Genomic DNA, 24,808 nt, shown 5'->3' with positions numbered 1-24,808 from the left:
CCCCTGGCTCCCGGGCCTGTGGACAGGTCTGTGCCCATGAGGGGCAGGGGTGACCTGTCCAGTGAGGGCAGACCAGGGCCAGGCCACAAGTGCCACTCTCAGCTGTGCCTCAGTGACAGTGCTGTTGCCTCTTCCACAGCGCAGGGTAGGGTGAGGTGGCACCACCTCCCGGGGTTGTTGCTTGAGCTGAGTGGGCACCACTCCATGGGGGATGGTCCTGCTCCAGGAGGGGCTGCAGCAGATGACGAGATGGTGCTGTGCCTGCGCCCATCAGGACACCACTGGGGACATGATGGCGCCAGGTGGAAGTGAGTAGGTGCTGTAGGGTTCCACTCACCCCGTGACCCAGGTGGCCTCCACTGCAGCCCCACGATGATAGAGCCAAATGCGGGTCTGGGTCTGCAGCCAGAAAGACACCCTTAGACACCTGTGATAAAGACCTTCCAGAGACTTCTGAGATTGGCCCCGCAGAGACCTCCGACAGAAACCCTCAGATACCTATGACAGAGACCCAACTGAGAGACCTCTGCAGAGACCTCTGACAGCTACAACTGAGGGACAACTGAGAGACCCAACTTAGAGACCTCCACAGAGGCCTTGACAGAGACCCACAGAGACCTTCACAGAGACTTTACACAGAGTCCTCCCACGGAGACCTCACAACCACTCTTAGGGGCTTAGCAGCTACCCAGGGACACATTCTTCCCAGTGGATCTGAAAGCACTTAGCAGACTGGCCACAAAAGAGGGAGACCATCAGCTGTGCTTCCCTGAGAAACGCTCATGTATTTTTATTTCATGTGTAAATCCATAAAAATCCTTTTCTTCACAGATTTTCGTTAGCTTGAGCATCTCTGACCCACAATTTAGAGAACCACAAACGTTGAAAATGAGCAAATCTCTGCACTATCTGAGGGAAAATATCTTATTTGTTCAATTGTTATCATCCAGTCAGATGGCATCAGGGACCACACATTCTCAGTGCACGAGTCCCTGCACTTTAAATGACTGACTTTACTTTGGAAGCAGGAAGATGGGACTTCGCGGCAAAGGACTCCAGGAGCAGAATGGCCCAGCAGAGATGCCTCTCACTCACACTCACTCCTGGGGGCTGTGTAACTCACACATTATTTTGCACATAACAGCTGGCGTCAGGTGTGTGAGGTTTGCTTTATATTAAATGAAACAAGCTACGTTATCAAACACACGAAGCTTTTTCACACAGGAGACATTCTGTGGCAAATTGATACTTACTGCTTGATGATGTTAAATAATTAAATGGTAGTGTTTATTTTGCTCCTTAAAATTTGGTAATACCCTCAAATGGTACAATACTTGTTTCCAGAATATGACCAGATCCTAAGGTTTAGCTAACATAGCTTAACTGCTGGATTATTCAGAAGGTTTATTGTTTAAAATAATTCCAAGAAATACACGTTTTCCAAGCCTCTGAAAGTCAGATGTGTTTTATATTCACTACAGTGGGACAAAAAAGACACACTGATTTAAAACAATTTTGAAATTTTAGAAAATATACCAGTTAATCAGTGGTAGACACATACCTTCCTTCCATTAGTTGAGAACTGGCATTTAAACATTTGTTTAATGAAAGAAAACGTACATTTAATCTACATTTTTATTATAATTAATAATAAAGGTCTCACTATACAACTAACACTTGAAATTATGTACCTAGTTGAGACTATATATTTCTCACTCTCGATGAGAGTCCTGTTGCCCTTGACTTCGTAAAAGCAAAATAAAAAACGATATCAAATACATGTCTCTGGTTAATTCTCTTTGATTACCCACAGCTATGACAGCATCACGGTTCCTTCCCTGAGATGGAAACAAACTGGCGGGTGTATATTTATTTATTTATTTATTTGTTTGTTTGTTTATTTTTTGGTGGCTGGCCAGTACAGAGATCCAAATCCCCGACCCTGGTGTTTTTGACACTGTGCTTTAACCAACTGAGCTAAAACTGGTCAGCCCCTTTATTCTTTTAAATTAAGAATAAAGCATACTCAGGCAATAATACATGTTTTAAAATTATAGCTATTCATTTTTTGAAGTTTTCTCTCTGTGCGAAATATTCTTATTATGTTACTGAATTACAGAACTATGACAAGTGGCCAGGAATGCCCTCTAATGTAATCAGTAAACAGTACATAGTGAATACTAACCAGAATAACTCAGTACCTTCCTATGGACCTCCACACCCACAACCTCCCACAACCATGAAAAAGGTACTTTGTTTTTGGAAGTAACAGCCCATATTCCTAAACCATGTCTTCAAATAAGAGGAAGCTACATTCCACAAAAAGGTACAAAACAATTAACTCTAGCAAACAGATGAGGATTTGGGAAAAGGTAGTGCCTTTCACAGAAAAACATGATGGCCTCATCTCATCCTGTTAAAAAACACGTGAGTGACACAGCTCTTCCATCTAAGCTTTGTTACTTTTTTATTTTGCTTTAACTGGCCCTCTGGATTAGATGCATTAATATTATTGGGTTTTTGTTTTTTCTTTCAAGAACTGTGGGCCAGAATGTTTTTACAGAAGTAATATAAGGGAAATGTGGTTTGTAAGGTTCTGTAGTCACTCTTATCCCCCTTGCAATGGAGCATGAACCCAAACACAATTACCAGCAGAAATATTTTCTGAAAAAAAAAAAAAAAACATTCTGTTCTCTTAAACTTTTCTCAGTATAAGAAGCTGAGATACCCCTGCCCCTCAAATAACTACATATTTTATAGGCTACGAAAGCTGGAAGGGCTCCCACTAGGCCGTCTGATGGAACAATTTGCAGAAGGTAGATCAGGAAGGACACACAGGTCTAGGTCTGTTCACCAGGTCCAGGACACCGTCAGAGAGATTTGTACATAATTTAAGTATGAACCAAGGCAGCACTGCATGCTGTTACCTCCTTCTTTTGCTCAGGCACGACCCTGCTCTTCACCACTGCCTCACCTCATAACCACCAATCCCTGGCTGAGGACTCACCAGCGACTTCAGATAAAGAAGGTGAGGAAAGGAGCAGGAGAAGTGGAAACAGAAAAGGAGAGAGAGGAGGAGGAAGACGGAGGACAAAGAGCCATTATCAAACAGTGACCATGCTTTAAGTTTTTTCTCCAGCCCAGTCACCTACTTAACAAATGGGGACCCTGAGTCACAGAGACATTCTCCAAACCACAGAGATACTCAGTTTCCACATCTGCTGGCTCAGGCCAAAATCTTCCTCTACTGCATCACACAACCTATGACAAACTGTCCCTTTCATAGACCAGCCAGGTGACATTCCTGGAGGAAATTCTGTCCCCAACCCCAGGTTATGGTACATATTACTACCTCAGCCAGAAAGGAAAAAGAAAAAAAGTCACTCTACCATTTAGATAACATATTTCAGAGTATGGGGATTCTTCTTGATAGCAGTCTCTTATTTTTAGTCATGGTATGGTTTAAAAAGAAAATGACGACAAGCAAAGGAAATCTGCGTTTCTTACCTCCCACGAACAACTGTGCAGTGCAGTGGACTCCACTTCTCTCTCTGGGAAAGACTCCATCATGAAATGTGCACCATTTTCGAATCCTTCATCCACCTGCAATTCAATGTAGTCATCACAGATACTGAGGAGTGGAGGCAAAAGTACCCAAAATCCAGGTCCTAGACAGGCTACCCCTGCTTTGCTCCTAAACCCCCACCCAACACCTGCACCTAACATGGAAGTTCACTGATTGTGAGGCCCTGGGTGGTGGGCTCAGCAGCAGGAGGGGACAAGACAGTATACTGGGCTACAGAAAAAAACAAATATTAGAACTTCCATTTACGTTCTTTTCCATCTCATTAAAAAAATACATATATACACACACATATATATAAGCTTTGTTATACAACCACAGTGCATGAATTTACAAAGAAATAAATATACATATATTGTAGCCACATGCTCAGAAAACTTTTTACTGACTAGGAGAATGACAGGAATTTTGGAGAAACACTGACATAAGCCAGACCCCCAGTCTTTTCAAGGGAACAGACCTAGAATCCAACACAACCATGGGAGCCGGGTACTATCAAGCAAACTACATGTGTGGCCTATCCAGAGACGGAGAGACATGAGTACACTCTAGAAGAGCCATTACTAGACTCCTGAACAGCAACTTCTGCTTAGTGCCACTTTACAGGTGAAGGGCAGGAAACAGGCAAGTGGATCAATCTCCCTGCACTTGTCTGCAGTAACCACACAGCTGTGGTCCACAAGGGACCCCAAGTCAGTGGTGAAAGACTGTGTTGGGTGGAGCAGAATGAAGAGTCAAGTAGAACCCAGTGCAAGAAGCTCAGGGCCTTCCAGGGTGGGCAGAGCTAGAGGGAACAGTGGGCAGGGAGTAGGTAGCAGGGAGCTTGGGGCATGGGGCACAGAGCAGTGGAACCTCAGGCAGCATCTAGCAGAGACTGGTGACCAGCAGCACACACCGCACCCAGGAGAACCTGAGAGAGGCTTGCAGTTAAGAATGGTTTACATGTACAATATATTGTTACAAGTATCCTATTGCTTTTGAAAGATGGGCGCAAGTGTGAAAGCAATAGTCTTACTTACTAATTAAAAAAATAAAAACAGCACTTCAGTTTCATATATGGAAAATCCACTAGAATACATTTGACCATGTGAGCAGTTCTGGGGAGAGAAAAGGAAAATGGACTTTCATGAACGAGGTCAACTATATGTAGTGGCTGTAGTGGCTTAGGCAGGTTTGTTAAAAATATCAGACAAGGGCTGAGCCCGTGGCGCACTCGGTAGCGTGCTGCGCTAGCAGCGCAGCGACGCTCCCGCCTCCGCGGGTTCAGATCCTATATAAGGATGACCGGTGCACTCCCTGGCTGAGCGCCGGTCACGGAAAAAAAAAAAAAAAAAAAAAAAAAATCAGACAAAATTAAACATCAGATCGATATTCCTAGGGTCTGTATCCACTGATCATATTCACACACTGGCAAAAACTGAGAAACAGTCCTAGCTACCAGGCCAAGCAATCACGTGAGCAAGCTTGAGCATGGGCACGTTCTTCCATGGCATTACTTCAGTGGTCGCGAGATAAGATTATTTAATTAATAATCAAGTTTTAAGGAAGGCGGCCCCTGTAACTACACTTGCCACTGAAAGATGATGCCTGGAGAACAAGTGGAGAAAGAGAAGTAGTTCAGTTTTGATGCCAAAACCAATCTCTTGGACACGTCACTAGACATAGAAAACGAACTGAAATAAAAGTCTGCACCAGTCTATCCACTGTACACCGTCTACATACCCAGCAATCTTCTGCAGTAGGTACGTCATCATTTCACACATTCTGTGATCTCTAACACTGTGGGATAGTCAGATATACTTGTCAAGGGGAAGCCAGATGTCACTATAAGACTGAGTGAATGAGTGGAAATCTTGCAACCTGCTCTCAGAGACATGGCATTCAAATCAAATATTTCACATCTCTAACACACAATTATGTCATGCACTACAATTCCTGAACGCACACACAACCTACACAGCCTCTGCTTCCAAACAGACTCTGAAATTCCCACATCTCCCACATCTCCCAGAATACAAAACACATAAGCCCCATAAACTCAAAAATACACACAGCCACAAAGAACCTATACTTAGCACATATAGATAAGTCCACATCATAAATATGGAGAACACCCATACAAGGAACACCAACAAATTTTGAAAGTATTACATTCCAGAACAGACACAGAAGACCCCTAAAAGTCTTCATATACGGGCCGGCCCCATGGTGCACTTGGGAGAGTGCAGCGCTTGGGAGTGCAGCGGCGCTCCCGCCACGGGTTCGGATCCTATATAGGGATGGCCGGTGCACTCACTGGCTGAGCGTGGTGCGGACAACACCAAGCTGAGGGTTGCGATCCCCTTACCGGTCACAAAAAAAGACAAAAAAAATAAATAAATAAAAAGTCTTCATATACTCACACTCCCCTAAACTACCCATCAATACAAATCCTGCATGCTCAGATGCAAACACACAAAAAACAAAAACACCAACAATCCTCCTACTCCAATAGACACACACACACAACTCTCACACAATAGACAAATACACACATGCAAATATGCCCAGACCCTGAATATATACACCCCCCAAAACACTATACGATATCTCACATCTCCAGAACATGATCTCCCCACCTCATCTTCCAAATATTCCAAAACACATGTAACAAACACCCTGGCACCCTCCCAGGAAATACACTTTCCATACTCCTCATGAGGCCGAGGTGGTACCCCATTCAGATGAAGTCCCCCAAAGTTTAATGAAAGTGAGCGGTGGCCTTGGTCCCTCAAGCTAATGCTGATTTAGGCTCTGGGAACAGGACCCTCCAGTTAGGGAGTTAGGATTTAGAACCAGCAATTGAGGAAGGGAGGGAAAGGAGGCAGCTGAGCAGGATGGGATGTTAACTAAGTGATAAGAAGGAACACAGAACAGTCACTAAGTTCCAGGATAAGAGACATTGTCTCAACATATACCTGCAAGACGTCTTTATAAGATAAAAACCAGAGCTTTCCATCCTTTGGAATGTGTTGAGTGGAGATAAACTGTCAGAAGAAAGACATTGATAAAAGCTGGAAGAATGACAGCAAAGAATCAAAAGTTGCTTCTTTGTCCTCGAGATTCAGTTAATCAGAACCATCCAGGATTTAACTGCACAGCCCCTTTCCCAACGGAGATCCTTTTCTTACAAAAACTCCTACATGCCAGCCCTGGAGGAGTACAGGGTTTTTCTGAGCTTTACCCACCTGATCTCCATTACTTGGCCTAAGAATTAAAACTTCCATTATTCCCACTGCACATTGGACAAACAGACCTAACTATGGTTCCATTAAACTCACAATCCCATGCACTATCTATATACACACAGACACATTTTTGGCTGCTGACCAGCTATAGAGATCCAAACATTTGATCTTTACATTACAAGCTGCACTCTAACCAACTGAGCTAACTGGCCAGCTCTCCCATACACTACGAATAAACATATAATTCATCCACGAGCTGATGGGTGTACATGTAAACCAGCAAACACACCCAAGACACACGCAGAAAACTGTCCTGTGTACCATTTACAAATACACATAAAACCATACCCAAATCCCAAATTATCTCAGTCCAGTACGAACCGCCTCCTACATCCACAGATACTAACAGATAACCGTATTACATAGCTCTAATACAGATAATTAGTTCTCCCACTCCCCTATAGAAACAGAGAACCCCAACTTTCTAACAGATACACATATGCTCAATCCCCAGAATACATAACCCTATTGAAAACTACAAACACATACTGTCCAAAATTATTCATCCAAACTGCCATGCCCCTTGAATACACACACAAACTCAATACACATGTGGCTCTCCACATGCCCTCAATATACTCACAATTACCTAGCACACTACAAATGTGCAAACATGCCACCTTATATCCCCAAATCTACATAACTCCCTACGCTACCTGAAAATACATAATCGCAGATCCCAAATACTCTCATAGTATTTATACTATAACTCCTGCATCTTCCAGAATACAGCCATACAAATCCCACCCCACAAGTCCACATATTCATCCTATCACTTCCCCAAAATAATCATAGATCTACCTTCACCCACTGAAATGCTCATACACATTTCCTGAAAATTACAGAAAACAAACACGCATAACCATGCAGCATACTCTGAATACACAAATAGTCTTCCTACGTTCCCAAATTCTATAAAGCAGATTGCACATCCAAAGAAATACACATAAGCACTTTCTCTAACACTGCCCATATGCACAACCAGATAACCCTTCCACACCCACCATCAGACATGCACAAATCCCCAACATTCAGAAAAAACACACAGGTAAAATATTCCTCCAAAACCCCAATAACAAACACCTAAACTCTTTGAGTATAGATGCATTACATCTCACATCCTCCACATACACTCAACCCTATCCACTCTAGCAAAAAGTGAGGACCTTCCCTTAACCCCAAACATACAAACAGACACAACAGACCCAAGTGTGAATACGCATATCAGAAATTCTCACCAACCGATGAAATACATAGCAACTCCCAAATTATAAATCCATAAAAACACATTCTAAACGGATTCCCAAATAAAGACATACAACAAACCATTCACACATCATGTAGTAGTCTGTTTTTGCTGCTTATAACAGAATATCCGAAACTGGGTCATTTCAGGAAACAAAATTTATTTCTTACACTTTTGCAAGCTTGGAAATCCACAGTCCAGAGGGTGCATGTAGTGAGGGCCTTCTTCAGGGTGTGAACACTCTCTAGGGACCCCGAGTGACCAGGGTATAATACAGTGAGAAGGGCAGGATCAAGACCACACCCTAGAAAACCCATTAAATCATTAACCCATCACTCCATGAAAGGATCAATCCATTCACAGCACACAGTCCTTGCCATCCAAGCACCTCTTAAAGACCCCACCTTCCGTCACATACTGGGGGTTAAGTTCTAACATGAGCTTGGGGCTATATTCAAGCCAGGGTACCTCCTGAATTGCTACAGTCCCAAGAGGCCCACACACAAGTATATCACCACATCTTCAGATACTCAAAACCACCCTAAGACTCTCACACTGCCCAAAATCAAAAACAAAACTTTCTCACATCCTCAAATACACACATTAACCCCCAACCAACCATGAACATACACACATATGTCTTCTGTGATTTTACTAATATAATGCATATGTACCATACAATTTACAAACAATAATAAAATACACACTCCTCTTTATTACAAATTCCATACAGGCAAATGATTCTGATATAATGCTTTTGTTGATTTCTGCCAAACCCTTGCATCCACACCAACTGAACTGACGCTTGCAAGTCAATCATGACTTGACAACAAACGATCACGGAAAAAGCTACTTACTCAAGTTTGCAATGTTACTCACATCATTGACAAGTGAGCGTAGTTACAACATAAATGCTGTCTGGTAACTTTACGGTAACAAGTTTCATAAGTGAAGCAATGACATGTATGTGACAACTTCACTCATCTTTCAGTGACATGAGCTACTTCTTCACTGAATTGGATAAAAGTTTTTTTCCTTTTTTGGCGGGGGGTGGGTGGGAAGACATAGGCGATACAGCCAGCCTACACAGGGGATAATCATTTTCAAATACTGAACACGTTTACCTCCAGCTTTTGCACTATTCTGAAAGTAAGACATACAGAGGTGACACACATTTATGTCCCCTGCATTATTACATTTCCCCCTCACTTGCAGTCCAAGCACCAAGAGAACAGTCCAAGGATCCCTGACGTGCTGCCTTTGCCCATGCACATCTGTGGGGCTCACCTGGAAGGTCCTGGGAGGCCTGCAGAGGAGGAAGGAGCTGATGGGTTGGAGGTAACCCTGGAGTTTCTCTCCAAGCAGGTGATGCCTCCTCATGAAACCATTCTGGCCACTCCTGAGCACGAGTGCATCTGAAACGACCACTCATGATTTTCAAAATTGCAAACCTGTCATCATCGCATAGATACACCACCTTCAGTGAAAGACTTTTTGGAGCAATCGACCCTAAAGCAAGGTGTTCTCAAAGTGGGGCAAGGGTTCACATACTCTCAGGACTGTACACTGTTACTCTTGTTCATGTCTCTCAAAAGACAGTGTGTCCTTTCTTTTTTACTAGTCAGCCTGAATTTTCCATTATAGGACAGTGCTAGCAAAGACTATTAAAAGTGAGAAACACTCCAAGAAAGACTTTCTACTGGCTCCTGTCCTAGAGTTTTTCCTACTGCAAAGGACCTTTGGTTGCCCCCTCCCACTGCCAGTGCTCAAAAATTACATCTGGGTTAACTAGATCATATCTGCTTCTGAGATCTAGGATTTTGATGTAGTGCAAAAATGACTGCAGAATTGAGAAGATACTTTTTCCACAATAATATTTCTCTATCAGTGGCCCTGCGAAAAATTCATTCAAATCATATAGCAAAACCATGAGTGGTGAATCTTGGTGCATAACAGGTTGAGTGACTTGACAAGGAGAAGAAGCCACAAAGAAGCCTGCCTTTCTGCAGGGCCTGAGTGCAATCATTTCTCACCATCCCTACTATATAAAGTTATTGACTAAAAACCATTTAAGATCGTCCCATGATAAAACCTCTAGTACTGAGAAAGGTCTCCAAGTTGTCTTTTTTGTCCAGTCCACACCTCTAGTTTTTTTGTTTTTGTTTTGTTTTTCATCATTAAGTTCAACTGCTCTCACACTGTCTTCTTAACTAAGAGCTGCAGAGGGTAGCTGCCAGACAAGATAATCAGAATAGGTGCATGCAGGAAGGCAGTTCTGTGCTGCAGAGGACTACAGTCCTGGGAAATATCCAGATGGGCAGTCACTATATATAGGTCATTACCTTTTCAGTGGCCAAATACTGTGGAGCTATTTGATAGAAATATCTCATTGCACCTTTCAGGTAGAAAAATAGGAGAAAAAGCCTGCTTATTTCTTGTTTCTACAACTGTTTGTTTTGTGGTAGAGCCACATTTCACACTCGAGTCTCCTTACTGCAAGTTCTTCTAGGGATTAGTAAATAATACTAGCTTAATATGTTACGCTTTTTTAGTAGAGTTGCCAGAAGAAATGTAGGACCTCAGTGAAATGTAAGTAACAGGTAGCACAGATTTTTACCCAATGTCTATACCAAATACAGCATGGAGCACAATTGTAATACAAACTAACTGGTTGTTTATCAGAAATTCAAATTCAACTCAGCACCCTTATGTGTACTTGATAGTCATGCTACCCTGATCTTTTGGACATTTTTAATTTTAAGGGACAGCAGAAGTTCTCTTATTCTACGATTCTACCATACAGAAATAAAGAGACAAACCCCGTTCCCAATACAAACACAATCAATACCAGCAAAAATATTGGAATATACATTAATTTTTAACCAGGAAAAAACTAAAACCATTTTCAAAACAGAAAATTAGCTTATATATGCTTTTAGTTGCATATTACCTCTCTGGAAAGATTTTTTTAAAAAGATAACACTGGTTTTCTCTAGGAAAGAAAATTGGGTGGCCAGGAGGAACAGGTGGAAGGAAGACTCACCACTACACATTCCATTCACAATTAGACTTTGAAACACACAAAGGTATCACTTGTCTAAAAACTAAATTAAAACCACTCAAAAGGTAAAAAATTACATACTGAACCACAGCATAATACTCAGAAACAAAATGATGTGATTTCTGGTCTTGGACATGCAGGCTGCATAGCTGTCTGGCATGGATTTTCATGGCTTTCCAGCAAAGGGGATGTAAGCAAGGCCGGTCCACTGGAGTCTGCAGAGATCCCAGCAATGGACAGTAGCTGATCATGCGAGGACTGCTTCCTACAGAGTGATGTGCATACAGCAACCCAGCCCACTGGATGCGCTGGGACAATTCCAGACACTCACTCCCCTTACCTCCCTAACAATCCTTGTATGTGTCAGATTCTGTGTTCTGAGCTGCCTTCAAAAAGTGCAGCCACTCTACAGCAGAGTGGGCTGAGGGGCACAAAAGTAGGTTTATTGATAAAGGAATGAAGTAAATAGAACATCAGGTAAAAAGCTTTGTGCTGTGAATCTGAGAAACAATTTGAAAATTGCCTCAGAAGCACACACCCACTGTGCTGCCCCTGCATAATCTGAGGGACCTTCAGAATCCTGCCTACCTGCCAGAGCCCTGCACGGCATGTCTCCCCACCCCCACCAGCCCAACTGCCCCCGCCCCTCCCCCACTGCAGAATTCTGGAGAGCTACATTCTAAGCCTGTTGACATTTAAAATTGAACCCTGAGCATCTGCTGTTGACAGTTCATTCTCTGGGTCCCGCACTTGACTTTTCTCACTGTGGCGACTGCCATGCTGCTGTGGTCAGTCCCCAGGCCTACGGGGAGGACTTCAAAAGAAGGTAAGTCTGTATGGTCTGAGGCATGTTATCAGACCCGTCACCCTTCAAATCCATGGGAATTCAAATGTGACACTTGCCCTGGGACAGCTGGTTGGGTGGAAGTAGAGGAAGAGAGAGCTCTGGACGTCCTCAAGGACATCTCACCTGGGAGGCTGGGAAAGCCACTGGCATCCTGAGGCTGCAGGGGGAAGGAGGCTTCTCAGAGATGGATCCAGATGCCTCAGGAGAAACCGACTGGGTGATGAGAAAGGACATGGCAGCTGTTGATTCTTTCTAGAAGGGAAACAGGTGACTTGTGTTTGTAAGTCAACACAGGTCAATGTGTGCTTGCAGGCAGTGGTGGATTATGTCGTGGTTGTAGCACAGGGGGGCTTAAGAAGAAAGCCTGAGTCCTGTGTCCTTCCTTCAGACACCTGGAGCTTGTGCTACGATACTGTTCTGAGGGATACAAACTGGAGTATTCTGGATCTTAGAGGAGTAGTTGGAAGAAACGGTCTCAGCCAGAAAACTGTTCGATGGAACAGTTATCTCTGACCAAGACTACGGTGAAATATCCACTCCATCAGTGAGGCTGGAGGTCGCTGTAACTGCACCAGTCCAGTCTCGGCTCATTTACGCCCAGAGATGGCTTCTCTTTTGGTCCAGATCGCTATTGTCTTTGTTCACCAGGGACAGGGCAACCAGTAACTGCAAACAAGATAGGGCTTGTGCTTACCTGAGCTGTTCTGAATTGTTCTCCCTTTTGTGGACACTAGGTCCTCAGACCCATTCATCTTCTCCCCTGTCTCATGGCCTGTCCTCTCCCCTCCATTTCACGTGGAGATGGAGACTTTGCTCATGCTCCCTGTCTAGCACATCATGAACAGAGAACACATGAGGCGTGCTGTTGGTTTTATGGTGGAAGATTCTGAAAGGCTGGTTTCCTTTTTGAGTGAGGAAGCAGAGCAGCACAGCATTAGGAAGATCTTCTATTAGTAGTAGTAATAGTATTCAAAATTAGGACATATGCCCGATTAATAATGACCATGTCCTATGGACCCTGTTTTCCTTGACTAGGCTCTGCCTGAAGTCCTAACGAACAGGTATGTATCCAGACAATTCTGTCCCACCTGGCTCGTGCCTGGTTCTTTGTGGGTCTTTGTGGGCCATTACTGGGAGCTCAAAGGAGAAGATCACAGAAGGTGTCCATTACCCGCAGCCAATTCTAACCACCAGCAGCTATTCAAATCTCTACCAAACTCCCCCAACAGCCACAGCTCTCCCTGTTTCCTGGCCTTTCTAGTCCTCTGCAGTCCTCTCTGGCTGTGCAGTGACAGGATCTCAGGGAATTCAACATCTACCTCACAGACCACCTCCTGAGAACAGAGTGTCCTCAGTGACGGCACGAACCACTCTGCATGGGGACAAATGTGGCCTGAATCTGACCCCTCTTCGATCTTTGCTGTGGGTGGTACCAGGAGAGGCACCTCCTCACTGGGCTGCTAAATTATGGGGGTACCTTCAGGTCTCATGGGTGCTAGTTTGGGGACAGATTTCATTCAAGTGCATTTGTTTGGGTTATGAGGGGTTTATGAGGAGCATCAGGAAAAGGAGCGCTGAGGAGGAGACGGTGACATAACCTTGTGAATCTGCTGGCTTCACATAGGGCACGTGGGCTCCTGCAACTGGCACTGGAGAAGGTGCCCTTCGTGGGGGTGCGCACACTGAGGGGCGTTGTGCCGCCAAGCAGAGTCCACCCCAACTCACATCTAGGGGCAACCCCACGAGGCTGGCGGGTCCACGTGCCGGGGACACCCTGGGGAGCTTCTCAGAGGCAGGGGAAGCTTAGGTGTTACTTCTTGACTGACAGGGTTCAGAGGGTCTCAGTGAACGAGAAGCAAGTTCTCTAGTAGAATGATCCTCCACCTGAGGGGGAGCATGAAATTCACTTGGGGACAAACTGCACAATTCCCCGTCTTTATGTCCTTCACCTGCTGGGATGCCTCACTCTGATTCCCAGTGACTCTCAGGGAAGGGAGAGCCTCCATCCTGGTGGCCGTGTCTCCTGCTCATTCAGTCCTCTCCTTTGTCTCCACAGCATCTGCAGTGCTGGGGCCCAGCGTGACCCTGAACCTTCCGTTCACTGGTCTGCAGTTTCCCCCACCTGCTTCCGGCCGAGTATCCAGGCCCCCTGCGAGCAGCCCCCACCTCACCTCATGACGTCAGCATTCCCTCCTGGTGGCCCTCTGGTGCTGTCTGCTTTCCTGAGTACGCCTCAGGTGGTGGGCGCCGCTGGCCATGGCCCGAGTGGAGCCAGGGTTTTGAGCATCATTGTCCCAGTGAGGACAGAAGGGGCTCCAGCAGAGCCCTCTCACACTCAGACCACTGTCCTGGCTCAGGACCCCCTCAACTAGAGTGCTTCAGGGGCCCTCTGTGGGGGTGCTCAGTGTCCTGCTCCCCTGCTGTTGGCAGCACCCGCTGTGGAGACTGTGATACCTGTGGCATCCATCGGAGGCACGTGGGCTGGCGAGAAGGACTGGTTCCCAGGCCACCTACCTCTGGCCCACCCTCCAGCTGCCCAGCTGGCTCCGACCGTGTTCCCAGGGAATGCCAGGCCACGGCCATGTGGGGCTTGTGAGGACAGTGACAAGGCCCTCTCCCAGGCCAAGGCCTTGCCAGAGGACTCCTGTAACCCCAGGAGTGTTTACGACAACTTCCGACGCTGGCAGCGCTTCAAGCCCCTGGCCCGCGGGCACCTGCCCCAGAGTCCTGATGCTGAAGCTCTGTCCTGCTTCCTCATGTGAGTGCCCTCCTTGGGGGATGGAGCTAATCCCATCGCTCCCACATGAAGAGGATCGAGGGATGGACGAGAAGGGCAGCCTATTTAGGGGAAACTGTAGGAAGGTCAAGCGGGCGATGGCACATACATTCTCAGCAACTTAATTAATGTCACACTCCAGTATGTGACATACATTCAGGAGCCTTAGGTCAATTGATACTCAAAACCCTGTGTGTCCAACAACCTGTTTTTAATAATTACCATAATATTTACAGAAGATAAAGGCCAGAGTGAGTTTTGGGCATGACATCATGAGTGCTCCTGATTATCTAATCTAAACATGACGATCCCCAAAATCCCCACCTCCGAATACTATCACATTGGGAGTTAAGGCTACAACATGTGAATTTTGGGGACACACACATTCAGTCTGTAACACACAATAATATTGAGGACTCAAAGGGAAGTCAGAGAGGCCAAGCAGTCCCTTAGTGCTGATAGCAATGCATGCTGGGTGTCCTGGAGGCTGCAGAGCGCACACTGGGAGGACAGGGACAGGTGGCAGGACATGTGTGATGTGGTGGGGCATGGGTGTGAGGCTGGTCAGCAGGGATGGAAGGTGGGCACGTGCACTGTGACTGACTCCAAGGGCTTACAGCCCAGTGCTTCGATCCCTGGCCCGGCTGAAGCCCACCATGAGCCTGGAGGACGGAGTGCGGCGGGCCATGCAGGAATGGCAGGGCACGAGCAACTATGACCGCATGAACTATTACGACATGGCAGCAAAGTGAGTAAGGGATGCGGGGCCTGAGGGGCTGTGGGGGTGGGCTGAGGATGGGTGACAGGGGACAGGCTGGTGTGGTGGGCTGGTCAGCAGGGATGCCATGAGGAGGGGGATCCACTAGATCCAGCCCCTCCCTGGGGCCCTGGCTCCCGTGGGAAGCTCTCCATCCACCTGGGTGCTCAGGCTTCTCTCTCCTACCCACCCCGGAAGCTCTGCCCTGCCCGGGTCTCAGGTCTACCCCTGCCCTGGTGCTGAAATGAGGGCGCGGAAGAGTAACGAGCACATTCAAGTGGGGATCGGCTCCAGTGGTGGGAACCCTGCAGAAGTGTACTTTGTGACTAGTGACAAAACTGGGACAACCCCTCCTGAAGATAAGTGGCCAGAAATGGGTCACCTGTCATCCCAGAATGGATTGGGGTAGAAGAGCTTGGGCAGGGGAAGCCAGCATCTCACACACCTAGGACACGTCTCTGGCCTCCCTGTCTTTGCTGCATGACAATCTTCTCCATTAACACGAACCGCCTTGAGAGAAAATGCACCCTCTCCTCTCAGCTTAGCTCCCACTTCCTCCCACATCTCCTGGGCCCTTCTCTCCCAGGCTATTGTCAGAGGTTCACAATCCCAACCCAGGATTCCTGGATCTGGGCAAGCGTTCCTGATGTCACACGTGACCAGTCACATCCCTAACCCAACTTCTGTCTGTCAGTGCTTCTGAGTGGCCCTGGGCAGGGACAAGAGCAGGGTCCCCTGAGGGCCATGCCTGGGTCACGTAGGCCTTGATTCAGGAAGCCCCCCTGGCTGCTGTCTGCCCTGCAGGTGTAGGTGAGCTAGAGTATCCCTGCAACTGTGCTTCTGCCCTGGGAGCTGCTCCCCTGAGATGGGTGCAGCCCACCCGAAGCACTTCCTCCCCCATCCCTGGCCAGGCCTCCCTCTCAGCATGGCTATGGCTCTCCGTCTCCCTGCCAGGTTCATGGAGTTTGAGGCTGAGGAGGAGACGCAGCTCCAGAAGCTGCAGTGCATGAAGGGGCCCCAGGGCCTGCCTCCCCCAGCCCCGCTGAAGCTTCGTCCTCCAGGGCCACCAGCCCCCAACACTGTGCCACAGCCAGGTACGGCAACCATATTCCCACAGGAGCCTATGGCAAAGGCATAGGGGGGTCGGGGGAGGCTTATTCCCTCACCCTGTTCTTTTCCGACAATGGAGGGAACTTGCTCTTTCAGAGAGTGCAGCCAGCGAGAGCCTGGGGCTCCACTGTCCTGAGTCAAGAACTAGGTATTGGGCTGGTCCAGCAGTTTCATAGCTGGTCTTTGCCTCAGATGTCTAGGACCCAACATACAGTCTTTCCAGGAAGTGGGGGTGGATGGGGAGAGGACCCAGAATCTCAGTGGCTCCAAAGTCTTCCCAGGTAACTCGGTCTCAGATGACCCACCTCCTGTAGCGTATCCTCCCACGGGGCCTGAGGTCCAGCCTGGACCCATTTCATGTCCCCCAGTCCTGCCCTTCCCCAGTGTGGCTGGAAGTGGCCGCTGCGGCCCAGCCATGCACCTGGCCTCCCTCCTGTACTAGGGTGTGCTCCTAGGAAGGCTGACCACAGGGCACCATACACTCACCTGCCACCATTCAGACCCCAGCAGCCACCCCAGGCCAAGGCGCCCAAGGAGATCCTGCCAGAAGCTGACCAGGAGTATGTGGACATCATGGAGGCACTGCTGGGGCCCGATGCAAATCAGGAGGAGAGCGATCTGGGGCAGCAGTAGGAGGAGGACGGGCTTTACCCAGACCCAGGTCTCCTGAGCTACACTGACAAGCTGTGCTCCCAGGAAGACTTCACCACCAAGGTGGGCTGGCCTGGAGCCCTGGTGTGTGGAGGGTTCTGGGGAATGGCAGTCACAGCCCCTTGGAATTCAGCTCTATTCATTCCTCAGCTACTGAGCAGTGTGTGTGTGTGTATGTGTGTGTGTAGCCGCTGGTGGCCACGAGTTAAAACAACCCTGCTGTGTGGACAGGAAAGAGACAGCCATTGCCTTCTGCTTCTCCTTCAGGTCCCCCTGGCTGCAGTTCACTCCCTGCCAAAGACACTCATGCGCCTTTCCTCCTGCTCCAGGTGGAGGCCACCATCCACGCCCGATTCCTGGCAGATTTGCTTTCCCCAGACCCCAAATTGGATCCCTTGTCTCTAACAGAGGAGCTGGAGCAGGAAGAAGGACTAACCCTAGCACAGGTACTACAAGAGAGTCAAGGACACCCAGGAAAGGGAAGGACACCAGGTCACCTGGGGAGGGAAGGACACCAAATCACCCACGGGAGAAAGGGACACCAGATCACCCAGGATAGGGAAGGACACCAGGTAGACCAGAGAAAAACGTGACCCCTGCCCTTGAAGCCCATGTGATTTTGTCTACTGTCACCCTGCTGGGGGTGCGTGGCCTCCTGAGGGGAGCTGCCCTGGGTGGGAGGAGCAGGTGCAGAAGAGCAGGAAGGAGAGGACAGAGCCAGGGAGAGAGGGCAGGGGGCGAAGCTGGAAGGAGGCCCAGCAGGGCACGGCACAGCCACAGTCCCTGCCTCTGATACCAAGCCAAGTGTCCTCTCACCTTCCCACCTCCTGCCCAAATTCAGGGTCTCCACCACCCTGCCAGCCCCACCCCACACCTGGGGCAGAGCCAGTGAGTGTCTCTCCCAGTCGGTGGAGAAGCGCCTCCTGGCCCTGAATGATGCAGGAGGTGTGCGGCCGCCACAGGTCATGGCGCACCCCGACTGGACTCAAGTCCTAAGACTACGGCTTAGCAAACAGCAGAAAGAGATGACCATGGCCCAAGCAGGGGTCAGTGTAGAAAGCTGCCCAGCACAGCTGGCTTCCCATGACCCTCCATGGTGCAGCAGAGCCAATGCCAACCTGCCCAGGCCCAAGGAGCGTAACCTCTGGCCTGGCTTTCAGTCGTCGCCCATGCTGAGGGCCGCCCGGCCCAGCTCCCCTCCCCAGGGCCACAGACCCTCCTTCCCTGGTCTCAGGGGAGCCTATCCTGCCATGCCTGAGTGGGGCCCAGCAGTCGGCTCCAGTGAAGAGGAGGAGGAGGACCTCCCCAGCCTGGACTTCCTCCTGACCTCGCAGCACAGCCTGCTGCCCTGGGGGCTGTCCCTGAGCCCTGTCCCGGCTCTGGGGCTGGCTCAATCCTCACATCCTCAAAAGAGGAGGAGGGACCCACTGGTCTCTGGGAGTAAGAAGCAGCAGCACTTCAGCCAGTAGGGGCCGTGGGCCAGCCTCTCAAGTGCCAGCCCGTCTGGACTGGATTTGACCCTCACTGCATCCTGTAGCCTGAGGGAACCCAAGCCCCCCTACCCAGTACTGACCCAGCTGGTGCTCAGCCATGGGTAGGGGGGGGAGGCAGGATGGTAGGTTAGGGTGGGGAGAGTGTGGCGGCAGTTGGGGAGGAGTGGGGCCTGCATGGGGGGTAGGGTGGGGGTCTGGAGGGGCCTAGGTGGGGAGGCAGCATGTTGGGGGCATTGCATATAAAGGGAGTTGTATGTAAGTGTGAATAAAGGTGGTACTGTTGGGAAGTGTCCTGGGACTGCCGCCTCTGTTCTCACGTCTGTGCCGCTAAGTAGAGACAGGCCTGTGAGGAAAGAAGGATCCGGGAGGGGCCAGGTCTCCAAGGACCCACCAGTGCTTGACCAACCCCTTCTTCTCCAGGTTCTAAGATCTGACTCCTGCCCCAGGACCCGTGTGAGGTCCCTGACTAATAGGGTGTCGGCCCCCACATGCAGAGCTGTCGTCATGGGGTGGGATGGCCCAGCAACAGTGGCAGGTGGGCAAAGCCGTCCAGCACCACGGTGGCCTGGCTCTCTGCTGTGGGAGGTAGGGGCCATGTCTGGGTTTCTCCTGCCCATCCACCCACAGAGCTCGCTGGTCAGCCCCCAGATGCTCCTCTGCACCTTTCCTCCCTGTACCATGTGGGCAGCATCCACGTCCCACTTGCCCCTGGGCCTCTGTGAAGGGTGAAGGAAGTTAACTCTTGCCACTGGGTCACCTGGCTGTTGCCCCTCCTATTCCCAGGTGCATCTCCACATTAGAGAAGAGCTCAGAGCTTTACTAGATTAAGATGGTGTGGTGTGAAGCTGCACAACATGGTCCGCAAGCCCAGAACCTTCCAGATCATGCCATGCAGGTCCTCACTGGTGCCATCCTCATGTGCACCCACGATTGTCCCTGCTGTCCAGCTCAGCACACACATCAGGCCCTGAGGAAAACGTGGGGAGCAAAGATCGGAGCCTTTGTCTCCAGCCTTCTGCATCTGCTCATCAGTCAATCACTGGCCAGCCTGGGCACAGGTCTCACAGGAGTCTCATGGCACAGGGGACACTGGGAGAGGGGTGACATCAAGACACTGCGGCACACTAAAGCTTTCTGCAACCTCCCAAAGTACTTGTGTGGAGATTCTGGGCTGTAAACAAAAGAGCTTGGGAAGTTCCCACTTGGGAGCTCCCATGACCTGTCAGGACCCTCACCCTACACAGACTCTCAAGAGTCCCCACTGCCTTAGCATATCTGCTGTTAGGTACTTAATGAGCCGTTTACTAAATTCTGAGTTCTGATGTCATGGAGAATGCTTTATGTGCAAATCTGTGCTCTTTGAGTTCATTTTAGTCAGGTGTATTGTGATTAAGGCTGCACTGCTGATGGTTCATTTCCCACACTCATCTTGGTTCTTTGAAGAGCCGGTTCCCCCTCTCATACCATAATCCTTCCTTTAAAACATTTTAGTTCATTCCAAAGTTTAAGGGAGTTGCATCGGGGGGAACTTGTAAACGTGTATGGTGACTTAAAAGATGTTCCTTGGCAACAAACACAAACAAAAGAGAAATACCCAAGGTGAATACAGGATCGTAATGTTCCTAAAAACACGAATAGAGGGATTGGTCATGGTAAATTTCTCCTGCCTCTTGCCATCTGCTTATATAAAACTGCAAACACAGATTCTTCTCCTCATTAAAGTGCAGAAGGACAGCCTCAGAAATGTCAATGGCACAAGCCAACTTACAACATTGGGACCCTGTGGGAGTCATCAGAACTGGCTGGGTGATACCAGGACATTCCCTATCCTCCTATCCCTGTGCCCTTCCTGGACACTGATCCTGGCTTTGTTGGACCGCTGGCCAAAAATATGGGGATCTGAACCCACTCATGTTTTTCAAGTTGTCACAGCTAGAGCGTTGGCCTGGTTGAACATACTATATGAGTATGTTTTCTGAAGCAAAAGGTTCACACTTTACTATGTGTGAACAGTTTTTTTCCTCTTTTTTCTATGGCTCCATAGTCTTGGTTGAAGTTACTTCAACGGGGCTATACTAGCGTCAGCTGGAGAAACAGCTGCTTTCAACTGTCTTTTTCTTCCAGTAAATGCTTCAACAGAGAGACACAGGCTTTGATAAATTACCCCTTCGTTTGGTTCTCTCAGGGCCATTTCCATAGCAGGGAGGTGTCATATTCAAGATCTTATGATGTGGAGGACTCCACTCAAGACAGAACCGCAGGGTGGTCCTTCTCTCAGGAGAGAAGACATGCTGGCCCAGACAGCAGCGAGCAGCGGGACCCACAACTTTCCCCCTGCTCCTGTCTCTGTGAGCTTCTCCTCATAATCATGTCTCCCGCAGCCATAGGGTCATATTTTCAGGGCGTCCCTACTGCTTACTCTACAAGTGCAAAAGACTGAGAACTGAAACATGAAATTGGAATTCAAAAAGTTTACTTCAATTATACCTGAAGAACCTATAAAGAGGAACTAAGGAGGTAAAAAAAGTAACAAAGAAAACATAATTGCATTTTACTCTAATGTGTCACTAGCATAAGCTTTAACTTACACAAAAGTGAAAATGAGGAAACACTTGGAAATTAAAATGCACACTTCGGAACAATTCATGATTAAAGAGGAAGTCTCAAGGAAAATTTAAAAATACATAAAAGTGAATGAAAATAAAAACAACATATAAAATTTGCTAACATCCAGATAAAGCATTACTAAGAGGAAAACAAATGATGCTGAATGTTTATGTTTGAAAAAAAGATAGGTCTGAAATCAGTTAGCCATGCTTTCATTAAGGAAACCAAAAACAAGTGCAAAAAAAAAAAAAAAAAAAAACCTTTCAGAAGGAAGGAAATAAATATTAATATACTATGGCCAAGAGGAATTTATTCCAGAAACAAAAGCCTGGTTCAATATACAAAACTCATTAATGTAATCTACCATATTAATCTAAAGAAGAAAACACGAATGGTCAAGAGTTAAGGCAGAAAAAGCATCTGACAAAATTCAACATGTATTCATGTTCAAAATCCTCAGTAAACTAGGAATAGAAGGGCACTACCTTCACCTAATAAACAACACCTACAAAAAATTTTACAGCTAACACTATACATAATGATGGAAGAATGAATGCTTTTCTCCTAAGTTCAAAACCAAGACCAGAACGTCCTCTCTTGTCACTCCTTCTCAATTTAATGCTATCGGTACTATCCAGTGACTCCCCAGGTGATGGCCCAGACAGTAGAAAAGGAAAGAAAGATTTACAGATCAGAAAAGAAGAAATATTACTGTCTGTCTTCACAGATGACATAAATGTCTACAAAGAAAATCCCAAGGAATCTACCAAAAAAACTCCTGATAAATGACAATATATTACATTATCAAAGACTAAGGATACAAGAGCAACACACAAACGTTAATTATGTTACCAAGCATGGGCCCCCTGTCCAATGTGCACAGAAGCCAATATGACAGCACCAGTTTTTGAGAAAAGAAGAAGGCTTTATTTCATGAGTTTGACTGGCATGCAGATAGGGGGAAGGCACCTTCAATCTTTTTTCACCATCCAGGCCTTCAAGGGGTATTAGGCAAAACTGATTAGCTGGCTCTGAATCAGGCCATGGGATGCGGTACAAGTGGATTGGCTAGCTCTGAGTCAGGCCATCTATGATGATGAAACATCTGGATGCTGGACCTTCCTTGCTGAAGGACCTCTCACTTCCAAAGGGCTCTGGTGTTTCAACCTCCAGCATTTGAGTTTGGCAGAGGGAAGATTTGGGGGTCATATGTGCTCAAGGTCATCTGGAGAGCAAGGTCCTCTTCATCTATGCTTGGCTTACAACCTGCATGACAGCTCATAAAACAACTTGAGACAGGGAAAATAAACCAGGTTCAACTAAGTTTAGGCATTTTCAATAATACTTTCAAAGACTCCATGCAAAGAATAAAAAGAACCTACGGGCTTAGAGAAACTATTTGCAAGCCACCTACTGACAAAGTCTTGTATCTAGAATATATAAAGAACTCTGTCTTCTATCCAGAATATATAAAGAACTCTCAAAACTCAACAGCCAAAACAGAAACAATTTAAACTGGCTGGTTAGCTCAGTCGGCTAGAGTGCGGTGTTGGAAAGACCAAGGTCCAGGTTTCTATCCCTGTGCCAGCCAGCAAATATACAGACACACACACACACAGACATATAGATAAAGACAGATAAATAGGTAGATTTACCTATGTATAGATAACACGTGTGTGTGTGTGTGTGTGTGTGTGTGTGTGTGTATACATGAAACAATCCAATTAGAAAATGGGCAAAAGGAATTAAGAGATATTCTACCAAACAGAACATGTTTGGCAAATAAGCCATGAAAAGATGTTCAACATCACTAGTCATTAATGAAATGCACATTAAGAACATTATGAAAATTACCACATGCCAATTACAACATCTAAATTAAAAATTAGTGACACTACCAAATGCTGGTGAGGATGCCAAGACACTAGATTTCTTATATATTGCTGGTGGGATTGTAAACTAATACACCACTCTGGAAAACAGCTTGGCTTTTTTTTTTTTTTAAATAAACTAAGTATACTTAGCATATGACCCCGGAATTGCATTCCTGCGAGAAGGACCACCCTGCGGTTCTGTCTTGAGTGGAGTCCTCCACGTCATAAGATCTTGAATATGACACCTCCCTGCTATGGAAATGGCCCTGAGAGAACCAAACGAAGGGGTAATTTATCAAAGCCTGTGTGTCTCTCTGTTGAAGCATTTACTGGAAGAAAAAGACAGTTGAAAGCAGCTGTTTCTCCAGCTGACGCTAGTATAGCCCCGTTGAATTAACTTCAACCAAGACTATGGAGCCATAGAAAAAAGAGGAAAAAAACTGTTCAGACATAGTAAAGTGTGAACCTTTTGCTTCAGAAAACATACTCATATAGTATGTTCAACCAGGCCAACGCTCTAGCTGTGACAACTTGAAAAAGATGAGTGGGTTCAGATCCCCATATTTTTGGCCAGCCGCCAAGAAAAAACGAAAAAGTGTGCATATAACGAAGATCATGTTTTTAATGGGATCAGGGAGCTATGAAAGCAATGAGGACTCAGTAAACTAAAATTCCAGAGAGGCTAAAGAATTTTCAGGTGGACTGTCCATCATGGCCATTTTAACTTCCTGGAGTGTTTGACACCTCTGCACATCAGCTAAACACCATTAAAAAGCCACTTCCACTAAAGCCAAAAAAACACTTAGTGCTCAGGTGAGCCTTGATAACAAGCTGATAATTTGTTATCCAAACAACAGGCTTGGCTGGGGTATCAAACAGCTCAGGCTACTGCAACAAAATACCACAGACTGGGTTGCTCAAAGACTAGAAATTTATTTTCTCACAGTTTTGGAGGATAGAAGTCCAAGATGAGGGTGAAGTAGGTCTGGTTTCTTCTAAGGCCTATCTCTTTTGCTTATAGATGGCCGTCTTCTCTTTGTGCCCTCACATGGCCTCTCCTCTGTGTGTGCAGATCCCTGGTGTCTCTTTGTCTGCATGTCCAAATTTCTTCTTCATATAAGGACACCAGTCAGACTGGATCCGGGCCCACCCTAAGAGCTTCATTTTAACTTAAGCACCCCTTTAAAGACCCTGTCTCAAAATACATCATGTTCTAAAGTACTAGAGTAAGGGCTTCAACATATGAATTTTGTTATGCATTCATTGCATAACAGCTGGATATCTCACATGACAGCTGATGCATTCCAGTACCACATCCTAGTTCTGGGCTGGACAGCTAGGCTGAAAGCTTGTAAAAAGCAGAGTGAAATCTCTAGGCTCTATGTTCTTTGGAAATAAAGACTCAACAGTAACAGGGACCTACTTCAAACAGTGTTGAGTCTCTCCCTTGTGACATTTTTAACTATGGGGCAGGAAGCTGAAAAGCAGGCCTTCACTCTCAGAAGGGCTAGATCTC

General features: G+C 47.0%; 1 pseudogene; it reads left to right on the top strand.

Annotated features, from left to right (window-relative positions):
• Positions 1–211: 211 nt before the first annotated feature.
• On the top strand, positions 212–18,787 carry LOC134381090 (NUT family member 2D-like; annotated as a pseudogene).
• The last annotated feature ends 6,021 nt before the right edge of the window (positions 18,788–24,808 follow it).

The sequence above is a fragment of the Cynocephalus volans genome, chromosome 6 (genome assembly GCF_027409185.1).
Source record: "Cynocephalus volans isolate mCynVol1 chromosome 6, mCynVol1.pri, whole genome shotgun sequence".
NCBI lineage: Eukaryota > Metazoa > Chordata > Mammalia > Dermoptera > Cynocephalidae > Cynocephalus > Cynocephalus volans.
This window is presented reverse-complemented; position numbering and strand designations above follow the sequence as displayed.